The 13,593-nt window shown below is 41.7% G+C and overlaps 1 pseudogene; it reads left to right on the top strand.

The window, feature by feature from the left end:
* The first annotated feature begins 13,037 nt into the window (after positions 1-13,037).
* LOC112296816 (non-histone chromosomal protein HMG-14 pseudogene) lies at positions 13,038-13,344 on the top strand (annotated as a pseudogene).
* The last annotated feature ends 249 nt before the right edge of the window (positions 13,345-13,593 follow it).

Here is a 13,593-nt window from a genome sequence, read left to right as displayed (position 1 = left end):
AATGTGGGCCATTGCAAGGCATGGTGGTGAGCCCCCAAATTTTCATTGCAGAATGAGTTTCATGATATCCACCTAGCAGAAGAGTGGTATTCTGGGAGGATCTGGGCAGGATTTTTGAAGGTAAAGCTCTAGAATGGACAATGAAAAGAGAGAGGTAGCATTTCAGAGGGCAAGAATGATAATAAGGCAAAGCATCCAGGTTACTTTACAGAAGGGCTGGAAAGAAATCAGTGTTGGGAATATGTGTGTGTGTGTGTGTGTGTGTGTGTGTGTATCAAGATATATATAAAGATATATATACATCAAAGAGCATTGTTAAAATGGGGACTGGGTTTGAAGAAGTTTACCAAAAGATAGACAATGAAAGCAAAACAAAATGGCAAAGTGGCAAATTCTGCTGGATTTTGATTTAAAGCAGAGGAAGCATGCAAAAGACTTGTTTTGTGTTTCTTCTCTGCTTGGTTTTTGTCATGTCCAGTGTTTTGTGTGTGCTTTGTTTTTGCTGTTTTTTTTTTTCCCCGCTTGTTTCTTTGTTTCCTAGTTTTAAAACAAGATTTCATTTATTTATTTTTAGAGAGACAGGAAGGGAGGGAGAAAGAGAAGGAGGGAAACATCAATGTGAGAAAGAAGCATTAATTGGTTGTCTCTCATATGCTCCTTGACCAGGGACCGAACCTGCAACTCAGGTATGTGCCCTGCTTGGTAATTGAACTAGTGACCTTCTGCTTTGCAGGATGACACCAAACCAACTGAGCTACACAGGTCAGGGTTCATTTACTAGTTTTAATGAAGTAGCACAGCATATTGACAAAGAGCATTGGCTACAGTCAGGCAGCTTGGTTTTGGACCTGGCTCTGCCACTTACCAGCTGAGGGATCATGGGTAAGTTACTTAATTTCTTTGTGTCTCATTTTCCTTATCCATTAAACAAGGTAAAAGAAGACCTACATCATGAGACTGTTATTGTTTTAAGAATTATACAAGTTAATACTTGCAAAGTGCTTAGAGTAGTGCCTTCATATAGTAAGCACAATGGACATGCTTGTTGTATAAATACAAATGCAGTTTGTCATCAACATTGAAATATGGGAAATTTCTAAAATCATTGTGTAAATATCTTTCTCTTAAAAAAGCTGGTAGATGGGGCCACCCAGGCAGATTGCAGCCTGACAGAAATTGAGGAGAGCTGAGGATGCGCTGTTTCCTCCAGATGTAGTGTGTACTCTCCAACTCCCATAGTCCCCACCACCCCCTGCTGCTTACCCCTGGCCCACCAAACATGATCTTGTGACTCCTAGTTTAAAGTGAAAAGAACATCCTGGTTCCTAATATGCACCTGTATTTACAAACAGAGCTCATAAAGAAGTAATTTGGCCTTGGAAGCCAGACCCAGCTAAGCTCACAGGATGCATTAAGCCTTAGAGTCTAAGGGAAGTAAGTATCTGTCCCCTCCCCCATCCAGGATCCCACTTTGGCTCCAAGTGCTGGGTCACTGGGCTGCACAAGCACCCACTGTCCCCAAAGCATCCTCCACTGCCTCAAGTCATCCCTGCCCAGCTCAGTACTTCTGAGGGGAAAGAGGCCTTAGGGCTACTGTAACCCTTTGCAGCAGTAACTGTGGGGGAAGCACAGAGCTGAAGTCAACAAATCCGGAATGTGCAGGCTTTCCCTGAGTTTTCAGGCCTTAAAAAAATTGTGTCCTTCTTCTCCTGCTCATTTAGAAGATTAAACTGTGTCATAAGTTCTGAAAATCCCACAGCTGAGGAAGAATTTGCGTAGCAGTTAGCCCCAAACCAAACTGGGAGATTGATCAAGTTTCTCTTCAGAGCCAGCATCCATTATGGCATTCCAAGACATTGAGCTTCCTAGTGGCCCCTAGCTCTTTGTGCTCTGGAGCTGCTTGGGGCCACTCCATAGTGAGCTGGCCTGAGCCTTCCCCAGCAGTTCTCAGAGTCTCAGAACCTATTCCTCTCTCCCTCAGAGGAGATTTTTTCTTTCCTCCCTCCCTTCCTTCCTCCCTTCCTCCTTTTCCTCACTGGAGGACATTTTTTGCATTGCTTTCAGAGAGGGGGGAGGGACAGAGAGAGAGACAGAAAACATCAATATGAGAGAGAAACATCCATTGGTTGCCTTCTGTTTGTGTCTGGACCAGGGATTGTAGGTGCCCAGACTGGGGATCAACCCTGTAACCCAGGTATGTGCCCTAACCAGGAATCAAACTCACAACACTTTGGTGAATGGGTCAATGCTCCAACTAACAGCCACATCGGCCAGTGTGAAATTCTTTCTTTCTGTTCTCTAGGAGGACAATGGGGTCCTACTTGGATGGGATGGGTGTGTGGGCTTGCTGGCTCCTAGATGTCACCCTTGGCGGTGGCCTCCCACCTTTGTTTATGAGGAATGATTAATGATAGGAATATTAGGTACACAGTAGAGGAGAAGCTGTGGGGATGGAGACATTGGGAGAAGAGATTTGAGGGCTTCAGTCAAAACATGCCTTGCCCACTGCTTTTAAATAAGCCACATGGCTAAACTTACACCTGGGTGCAGCTACACAAAGAGGGCCACAGAGGGCCCACTCACTCTAGGGTAAGAAAGCAGGTGGCTCATCACACAGAAAGACTCAAGACAGGCATGATGTGACAGTACTACAACATCAAGTCCAAATTTTTCATTTTATGAAGCACCAAATTTGCCCTGGGTCTCACAACCCATTTTAGAGGTTGAACAGGGAGTAGAATATAGGTCCTGACTCTTTTGGTATAACTTTCTGGGACAGGAAAAGGTGTAGAGGTGGGTAACTCAAGACTTGTTCCAAATAACAGCGTATCTGATGAATAACAGCTCTGGAGCTCTTTCCAACAGGGTGGAGGTGAGCAGCCTGGTCCCAGCCCCAAGCAGCAGGAAATAACTTTGGCTAGTCTTCACTAGTTCATGACCCTCCCAAGGCAAACAGTGCCTGGTCTCTGGTGGGACCTACATCTGAGAGCCCTGTGGTAAAGACTCTGGGTAGAGAGAGCACTAAAAGAAGTACATATATATATGTATGTATGTATACATACATACATACATACATATGTATATGTATGTATGTATATATACACACATACATACACATATGTATGTGTGTGTGTATATATATATATATATATATATGTATGGAAAGCTGTTTTGACCTTTGCACATCTCCCTGGCACTGTTACCACACATCCTAGTAAGGCTGAAATTCCTTACTCCATTATTCAACTAGGCTTTGTGTTCAATCTGTGGTTGAGGGGGGTGATGATAACATAATCTAGCCCTTTGTTGCCTCTCTGATCTCATCTCTCACCACTCTCCCCTTTGCTCATTCCTCTGTAGCCATTCTGGCCTCCTTGCCACTCCTCAAACATGCCCATCATGCTTCCACCCAAAGGCCTTTGTAATTACTGCTCCTTCTCCCTGCTGTGTTCTTCTCCAGCTATCTGTATGGTTTACTCCTTCCTTCCCACAAATCTTTGCTCACATATCACCCTCCCAGAGGTCTGTTCCTCAACTACCCTATCTGAATATGTACTTGTCATTCTCTAAGACCTTACACTACTTTTATTTTCTCCTCATAGCATTTATCACCATCCTACATTACATAAACAAGATATGAACATTACATAAAAAAGATTACATATCTTGTTTATTGTCTTCTCACACTAAAATATGAGATATGTGAAGATAGGGTCTTTATCTGGTATGTTTATTCTTGTATCTCCATAGAAGAGCCCCTGACACATTAATAGGTGCTCAATAAATATTTGTTACATAAATGGATGAGTGGATAGAGAAGGGGACTTCTATGTTTTTCTTGGTGCATGTTTCCATATAGCAAGTGACATTTTAAACATATACTCATTCTGTTTATTCATTTACCAAATACTTCTTGCATGCCCTATGTCCCAAGCACAGTGTACTCTGACCAGTGGAAAAGAAAGGTGAGTAGACAGGGAATGACAATACAGTACAGTAAGTACTACACAGGGTTTTTGGAAGCACAGAGAAGGACTTAGTGAAGGTTTCTAAAAAGATATGGCTCTTGAAGAATAGGAGATGCTAGTCAGGAGAAGAAAATCGAAGTGGGGATGTAGATAAGGGCATTTCCACAACATGTTTAAGAACACAGAGGTTCATCTGGGCAATGATTTTACAGTGTTGGGCCAAGAATGGCAGGGAGGGAGAGACACAGGGAGAAACAAGACTGAAGATGAAGCAGAGGCACTAGATGGAGAGCCTTGCCTACTGTCCTAAACACAGAGTTAAGACTTTAAGTCATAGGGGACAAACTTGTCAAATGTGGAGAAAGCCAGGTGACAATTGTGTATAATTTGACCTATAAACTTATTATTTGAAATTTAGTGGGTCCTGGGTGGTGTGGCTCAGTGGATTGAGTGCTGTACGGCTAACCAAATGGTCACCAGTTCAATTCTCAGACAGGGAACATGCCTGGGTTGCAGGCCAGGTCCCCAGTACAGGGCACGTGAGAGGCAACCACACATTGATGTTTCTCTCCCTCTCTTTCTCTCTCTCTCCCCTCTCTCTAAAAATAAGTAAATAAAATCTTAAAACAATTTAGTGGCTATTATTTACAAAATTAAAATACTTAAAATAAAATCCAGAATTTTAGTTTCTCTTGAAATATCAGAATATCACACCTGACTAACCCACATGGCTATGACTGCCAGGATCTGAGCAACAGTTGTCCCCCCTAAAAGGGATTTTTCTCTCCAATCTGTTAGTCTCCACCCAGCCTGTTTCATTGATTATGTAATGACTGATCCCCACCCCCTAGTACAGCCAGGAAGTGGCAAAGCTTAGAGTTTGAGTCTTTGTACCCCAAAACTGCAGTCTTACCCAGTGCCTGATAATGCTTGGAGAAATAAGACTCTCCATAATACTCTATTTGAAAAATGAACAAACTCAATACCATTGCCTTCTACTGGAAGATCTTTCATTTCTCTGCATGAGCAGATCCTGCTCCATCTATCAAGGCCAAGCTCAGATACAGCTTCCTCCATGAAGCATTCTCTGATTTCATGCTTCTCATCCAACAGATGTGAACACTTTTTGGCTATGGGGTGAAGGAATGAAGGCAACAGAATTATGGTACAGAGGAATATTGAGGGGAGCACTGGAATAACTAGAGCTGAGCTGTAGGTAGAGAGAAAACTCCAAGGTAAGAAAATTTGAGAATTTGTGTACCTCAGTGGAGAGTGTGTAAATGGTGGAAGCTGAAAGACAACTGTAAAATAATGAAATAGACAGCAGTTTTTCCTTGCTTGGAATATTGTCTCCTTTTTACTTCCTTTCTTGGTTTCCTTCTTTTTTATTTCTGTTCCCCGTACCTTAACTGGTATTAAACAGTTGACAGACAACCCACAGCTTACAAAGAAAGCCTTTAGAAAAAACTGTTCTGAGAGCAACCAAAATGAGATTGCAACAACAATCCTGAGAGTTGTGATAAACTGGAACAATTCTGACTACAAGTTGTGCAGTATTTACAGATAAAGAAAACTGCAACTGAGACAAGACCACAGTCCTGTACCCCTCTCTTCTCTTCATTCAATGAAAGACCCCATCTTGCTTCAGCTCAGGGAGTTACATAATGTCAAGGTGTTCCCAGATGCACATTACCTGAATAAAGCCTGTAACCTCTATTTAAGTCACTTTAACTGTTTTTGGTTTTGACAGTTGCACACTATGATTCAGACTGAGTCTGGAGAAGCCCTCAAGCTTACTGAAGTTTCAGATAAGGACAGAACAAGCCCAGGTACCATTTCCTCCCTTCTTGGAGGCCCCTAGTCAAGTAGTAACTCCGGATGTGTTCCAGTTCTTTGTTGAAGCACACAAGTTACAGGCTTTGCCTCTTTGAAAGGGTTAATATTTTGTCTGACTAAAGTCACTGCCTCTATTTTCTTTTTGTCTTTTGAGGTTCTCTGGCTTTTCAAGTTCTCCAGGAGAAGAGAATGATATGACAGTTCTAAGGTAGAATGAAGCCTGTCTCCCTGACCCTATTTTGGATTTCTTTTGCTATGGACTAAGGGGAGGATTTCTTTTGCTATGTCAAGGAAGACAAGTTTGAGCTGCAGTTCTCCATTTGAGACTCTTGGGATATGTTAGGACTCATGCCTTAAAACAAAAAGGAAATAACATGGCTACCTAGCCCTGGCTGGTGTAGCTCAGTGGATTGAGCATGAGCTTGTGAACCAAAGGGTTGCCGGTTCGGTTCCCAGTTGGGGCACATGCCTGGGTTGCGGGCCAGGTCCCCAGTGGGGGCGTATGAGAGGCAACCACACATTGATGTTTCTCTCCCTCTTTCTCCTTCTCTTCTCCCTAAATATAAATAAATAAAATATTTTTAAAAAACGATGGCTACCTAACAATGGACAGGTTTCCTTAACTGGTAAGGGGAAGCTAAGAAAATAAACAGTTCAAAAATATTTCAATCTACTGAGTCCTCCCTTAAAACAACCTCAGCCTCCTCCTTCTCCCAAAATCTCCTGCTTTATAACTCTGTGTCTGCCCCTTACAACCAAATTCCCTCCTGGCCTTTCTCCCCTCCTGTTCTCTGTCCTCTGTTATGCTGTCTTTCTACTCCTCTTTCCATTCCTCTCACCTTTAGATCCCTACCTTCAGATGTCTCCAGATATGCAAAAGCCATAGAGATAGGAGAAAGCCTTACACTCCAACAGCAACTTGCATATTCTTTGTTAATGGCCTTGAGCCTGAAATATAAGATGCTATTCAGAACCATACAATCGGTTGGCAGATCATACCCATTCATGAGTTATAACACTTGGAGTCCAGACTTTTTAGTCCAGTATTTTATGGAGAGCATAATAAACAAAGAGAAAACCATACACCACAAATTTGTCACTATAACTTAAATATCTTGAAGGAAATAAAAGGCCCTCCACAAATACAACACAGATAGATACGAATACTGGCAAATATTGCAGAGAGCATGACAATGAGCCTGCAATTGTCCTGCTTTGGCCAGGAAACAAGACAATTAACTAAGGTTGCCACATATAGCAAATAAAAATACAGGGAATTTTTAATGTAGATGAAAAACAAGTAAGGTTAAGGCATAATATACTTACAAAATATGTGGGACACACTCACACTAACATATCATTCATTGCGTATCTAACTTTAAAATTTAACTGTACCTCCTGTATTTTTATCTGGCAACCCTACACAGGTTGCTCAATCAGAAACAAAGTGATTCCCCTCTTCCAAAGAAAACATTTTACAATATCCCCAATTACCTTTGGATCAGCAAGGAGAAATAACTATTCATAAATGACCATCTAATCTCATTTTTAGTAGACACTACAGTCATACTCGCTACCGTTAACTCCTAGTTTCCTACCACCCCCTTTCAGGATACTAAAAAATAAAATCCCAGTGGTGATTGAACACATCCTCTCCCTTTCTTCTAATGCTTTGTCTCTTTGGGACCCTTAACTTCTCAACATACCTTTCTTTTCAGTCCTTCCACCCTCCCTAACCTATTCAGAAGGGACTTTCTGGGTCAATGGGGAACTGCTATTAGGTATATACCCAAAGGACTTTGTCTTGATCTCTTTGACTCTGATAACCCAGTACGACATCTTATGGTGGCTTCCTTTGACTACTTGAGTAGTATCCCTGAGAAATACTCCTGAGCCCTCCATTCACTTCTTCCTTAAAAATACCTTAGTGACCCCAGCTTCACTACCCTAACCCATTGCATCCCAGTGCTTAGTCTCCATGCCAGTGGTGAGTGCTGTGCTCTGGGTGCCACAACCCTGAGGACACAGCCTATTTGACACATCCAACCCCTGGAAATCCCACAGCCTCAGTGGTGGGAGTGGCCACAGCTGCCTCGGCTCTTCTACCAAGTCCTTCCCCTCACCTCACTGAGAGCCTGTCCCAACCATGGGGACACCTCTTCCATCCTCCCTTGGACACTCCTGGGAACAATGGATAGTTGTAGGGAGGTCCAAGTGCTGGACTGTGGGCAGTGGCAAACACATGGTGAATGGTGCTGTGGAGAGCCTTCTATGATTATAACTCACATCTTTTCCTGGGACACTTTCTTGAAAGGATCAACAGACATTCAATTTACTCAGATATAATCCCAGATGAATGGAGTTGTTGCAGAACATATAATACAACTCACTAAGACTAAACAGTTGCACATCATGTGCCAAGAGTGATAACGGGTTAAAAAATCTGCAAAGTTTGGATCCTCTTCTGCTCTTCTGCCTTAGAAGCAATAAAAAATGGAAAATCAACATTCAAAGGGAGGTGCAAGATGGCAGAGGAGTGAATGGAAGACACACTAACCTCCTACCAGGACCCATCTGGAGTTACAATTAAATTGTGGAGAAATTACCCAGAACAAACAACTGAAAAGCAGAGAGAGAGAGAGAAGACTTATAACCTCAGACAGGGAGTCAGCTTCAGCACAACCTGTCTGGTAAGGAGTGAGGTAGTAACTCAAGAGGGCTGGTGTGGCACCCACAGGTGGCAATGCTGGAGGGATAATTAACTGACCACTTGGATCTCTGTGAGAAGAGTGGGATCTAAACCCTAAACTGGGATTCCCAGCCTAGAGCACCAGACCCCAAAAGGTACACAGATAAAAACCAGCTGTGAAAAGTGGCAGGGTTGCTCTCTGCCAGAGACAGCTAGAGATGCAAAGAGCTGTTTAAAGGGCCAATGCACACATTTTCATTTGCAGCCACTTAGCCTGGGCTCCGGCAAAAGCGGGAGCAGAGTGGGCTATAGATGCCTGAGGAGAAACTGGGGACTGAAGCTTTGGGGAGAGAGCTGAGAGAGTAGATGCTAGGATCCCAGTGCTGAGTCATCCCCCATATGGCAGCAACCATCCTGCTCAGGCAGACTACTCCTGTCTAAGTGGCAGCAGCCTGAGGGGAAACAATAGCCCCCACCCCAGGAGGGATTCTGCCCTGCCCTGTAGTGCTTAAGCCTGACTGCTAGTCACAGAGTGACTAGATTAAGAACTGAAGGAGTGAGCCACAGAGAGTAGATCTCTGGGAGTCTCAAACTGGCTGCCTAAGGTCAGATGCAGTCAACATCTGATGTCACCAGAGGCAGATCCTGAAAGAAAAAACAGTAGTAAATACTAGAGATTACTAAGATGAAATCCACTGTGGTCTTCTCCATGATTTACGATATTTTCCTTCCTTTCTGCATAGCTTTTTAACATTCATTTCTTGTCCATCAAGTTTGTGCACATTAAGTCACTAGATTTTATATTATAGTTTATTTCACTTTACATGTTTTATCCCTCCCTTCTCTTACCCCACTTTACCTTCTTCTTTCCTCTCATTTTCATTTTAAATTTTATTTTTTCTCTTTCTACAACTTGTTTCCATTCCACACTCTTACTATTTCTCCCATGTCCAGCCTCACAAAACCAAGTTTCTTGTCAATGGTCATCTCACATCCTTTTTCCCTGCTCTTAAAATACCCTCGTTCTCTCCCCACCTTTAGCAATCTTTGCTAGTTGGTTTTGGATAGGGTAGTTGTTGCACTTTTCAATTTTATCTCTAGATCCTCATTAATTTTTTATTTCAAATTTCAAATTTTACTGGTCCTCTCTCCTACTTTTTTGTCTCAAATTTTTAATTTTACCCTGTCTTAGCTGTTTTTTTCTTTTTTCTTTCTTCTTTCTTTTGCATTTTATTTTTAAGTATTTTTTATTGATTATGCCATTACAGTTTTCCCAAAATTTTCCCCTTTATCCCCCCTCCACCCTGCACCCCCAACCCCCAGCATTCCCCCCTCCCCTTAGTTCATGTCCATGGATTGTATATACAAGTTCTTTGAGTTCTCTGTTTCCTATACCATTTTTTATCTCTCCCCATGTATTTTATGCCTACCCAGTATGCTTCTTCTTCCCTGTACCTTTTCCCCCCTATTTCTCCCTTCCCCCTCCCCACTGAAATCCCTCCGTGTGATGTCCATTTCTCTGATTCTGTTCCTGTTCTGGTTGTTTGCTTACTTTTTGTTTTCATTGGTTTTCTTTTCTTTCAGGTTCATTTGTTGATAGTTATCAGTTTGTTGTCATTTTACTGCTCATATTTTTGATCTTCTTTTTCTTAGATAAGTCCCTTTAACACTTCATATAATAAGGACTTGGTGATGATGAACTCCTTTAACTTGACCTTATCTGGGAAGCACTTTATCTGCCCTTCCATTCTAAATGATAGCTTTTCTGGATAGAATAATCTAGGTCCTTGCCTTTCATGACTTGGAATACTTCTTTCTTACTTACCCCTTTTTGCCTGCAAGGTTTCTTTTGAGAAATCGGCTGATACCCTAACAGGCACCCCTTTGTAGGTAACTCTCTCTTACCCTTGCTTCTTTTAGGATTTTCTCTTTCTCTTTAATCTTGGGTAACTTAATGATGATGTGCCTTGGTGTGTTCCTCTTTGGGTCCAAATTCTTTGGGACTCTCTGGGCTTCCTGGACTTCCTGGAAGTCTATTTCCTTTGCCAGATTGGCAAAGTTATCCTTCATTACTTGTTCAAATAAGTTTTCAATTTCTTGCTGCTGTTCTTCTCCTCTGGCACCCCTACAATTTGGATATTGGAACATTTCAGGTTGTCCCAGAGGTTTGTAAGTGTCTGTTTACTCTCTTTAATTCTTGTGTCTTCCTTTTCTTCTGGATGGATGTTTATTTTTTACTTTTGTTCCAAATTGGTGCTTTGAGTCCTGGTTTCCTTCCTGTCACTCTTGGTTCCCTGAATATTTTGCTTTATTTCAGTTTGGGTAATCTTCATTTGTTTTTTCATTTTTCAACCAAGCTCAATTAGACCTGTGAGCATTTTGATTACCAGGGCTTTAAAATCTCCATCAGATAGATTGGCTATCTCCTCATCACTTAGTTCTCTTTCTGAGGCTTTGCTCTGTTCTTTCATTTGGGCCTTATTTCTTTGTCTTGGCACAGCTGATAGGTTGTAAGGGGGTAGGGCCTTGCGTATTCACCCAGGAAGGGCAATCCCCTTTGCTGTGCTACCTGTGGGAGAGGGACCAGAGAGGAAACAGTGCAGCTACGAACGCTCATGTGAGTCTGGGAGTTTCTCACAACCGTAACCCCAGCGGTAGCCCACAGTCAGCTCTGAGTCTCAGTTATCCACTTAAGTCAGCCCCTCCAGTGCATCCCACAGAGTTCAGCAGCCACTCCTGCCCCCACAGTCTGCAGGGTCACCACAGTTTTTCTGAGTTGGCCTTGAAGGTCTGCTGCCTTACCAGTCTGGTTGTTCTGGTTGATTTTATTTTTTCTTTAATTCATCGGTTGTCGGAGTTCCATGCAGTTTGATTTTCTGGTACTTTTGGTTGTTTATTGATTTTAGATCAGTTGTTATCCTCCTTTTGGTTGTGCAAGGAAATGAAGGGTTTCTACCTATCTTGGCTAGAACTTGTCGCAATTTGTTCCTTTTTTCTTTCTTCTTTTTCTCTTTTTCCTGACCTTTTATTTTTCTTTCTTCTCCTTTTTTTCTTTTTCTTTTCATCTCAATTTTTATTTTTTCCCTGTCTTAGCTTGTATTTTATTCCTCACTCCTAGTATTCCCTCTCCCTCTACCATTTCAAATTCACTTTCTATTCCTCTGGACATCTATTAAGCTTTTCTTTCTTTCTTTTTTCCCTCTTATTCCCACCCCACTGATATTAATTTTAGCTCATTCATTGTTAAAAGCGCTGTGGTGGATCTTTGTCTCAAACTTAGCTACTATATTTTTATTATTTATTTACTTTTTTCTTCTTTTTTTTTTCTCTCTCTCACTTTATTTTATTTTATTTTCTGTTTAAACCTAATACTATACACTTCCCTTATTCATGATATAAATTTTACTTTCTCTCTTTGCATTGCTCCAACTCCCAACTCTTAGTGCTCCTCCCTCTACCCTCTCAAAATCTTATTTCTTTTAGTAAGTCATCTGATATTCACTGTCCTTTCTTATAATCTTAACCTCTTTACAACATTATTAATACTGGTTTATTTGCTGTTCGTAGTGGGATTGACATGGGGGGATATTTTTGCAAATGTGGGTTTGTTTTCTGGGCTTTGTGGTTTTGTTCTGGCAGCACTTGCACAACAGCATACACAACATGGGGGGTAGAGTGACCTTCAGTCAAACAGCTGGAGGGAAGGACCCACTGGAGAATGACCCACCAACAATAAAACTCAATTACATCCAGAGAACAAATATAAATGGCATAAAGGGCATCCCAAAAGCATCAAGTACAGGAGATCAAAGAGACTACACCACTGAATCTCACAGGTCTCCTACCATAGAAGTTCACACAACAAATCAGGGAGTCAAAACAGATCAATTTAAGAAGCAGAATCAAACAAGAAGAGTCTCACAGATAATGGGAAGAAGAAGAAACAACCCCCAATTGAAAGGAAAGGAGGAATCCTAAGAAAGAGTGCTAAACAAAATAAGGGCAAGTCAACTATCAGATATTGAGTTCAAAACAATGGTTATAAGGAAGCTCAATGAGCTTAAGGAGGACTACCAAAACCTACAGGGAAACTACAAGGAACTTATGGAAAACTATATCACTATGAAAAAAGACATAGAAACAATCACCAAGAGCCAAGAGAAAATGAAGGATACAATTTCTGAATTGAAGAACACAGAAGAAGGAACCTAAAGTAGTCTAGATAAAGCAGAGGGTTGAATCAGTGTGGTGGAGGACAAGGTAGAAAAAAACTCAGAGAAAGAGCAAGAAAAGGAAAATAGACTCAAAAAGAATGAAGAAGGGTTAAGGGAACTGCAGGACAACATGAATTTAATAATATTCATGCAACAGGGATACCTGAAGGAGAAGAAGAGTAGCAAGAGATAGAAAACCTGTTTGGACATTGTGGGTCCCAGAAGTTTGGGTGGTGGGAGAAGCTGTAGAGGCCAGGCAGTCCAGGTTTGCAAAGGTTCTCCACATGCCGGGGCCCTCATGCACCTGGTCACACCCACCCCCCCACCACAATGTCCAAGAGGAAAGTCAGCTTCACTGAGGGGGTGGTGAAGGAGGAGCCCAAGAGGAGATCAGCAAGGTTGTCAGCTAAACCTGCTCCTGCAAAAGTGGAAACCAAGCCAAAAAAGGCAACAGGAAAGGACAAATTTGCAGAAAAAAAAGTAAAAATGAAAGGAAGAAAGGGGAGCAAAGGGAAAACGGGCCAAAGTGGCTAACCAGGAACCTAAGGAAGATCTACCTGTGGAAAACAGAGAGACTAAAAACCAGGACAGTCCAGCCTTGGATGAAGCAGGAGAAAAAGAAGCCAAGTCTGATTAATATCATGATATATGATTATCAGTGGTCCCCGTCTCCCTTCTTGTATAATCCAGACAAATATTTTTTATCAACTATTTTGTAAATGCAAGTATTTTACTAGCTCTAGAAACACTTCTAAGAAGAAAGGAATTATACCTCATCCCATTTTTTAAGTGTAAATGATTTTTTTAAGAGGTGAAATCATTTTCTGGTTGTTTATTTTTTGGTACAACCAGAAAATACTGGGATATTGAACATAGGGGGCTTTGA

The sequence above is a fragment of the Desmodus rotundus genome, chromosome X (genome assembly GCF_022682495.2).
Source record: "Desmodus rotundus isolate HL8 chromosome X, HLdesRot8A.1, whole genome shotgun sequence".
Taxonomy (NCBI): domain Eukaryota; kingdom Metazoa; phylum Chordata; class Mammalia; order Chiroptera; family Phyllostomidae; genus Desmodus; species Desmodus rotundus.
The sequence above is the reverse complement of the archived record's forward strand: the minus strand, read 5'-3'. Positions and strand labels throughout refer to the sequence as shown.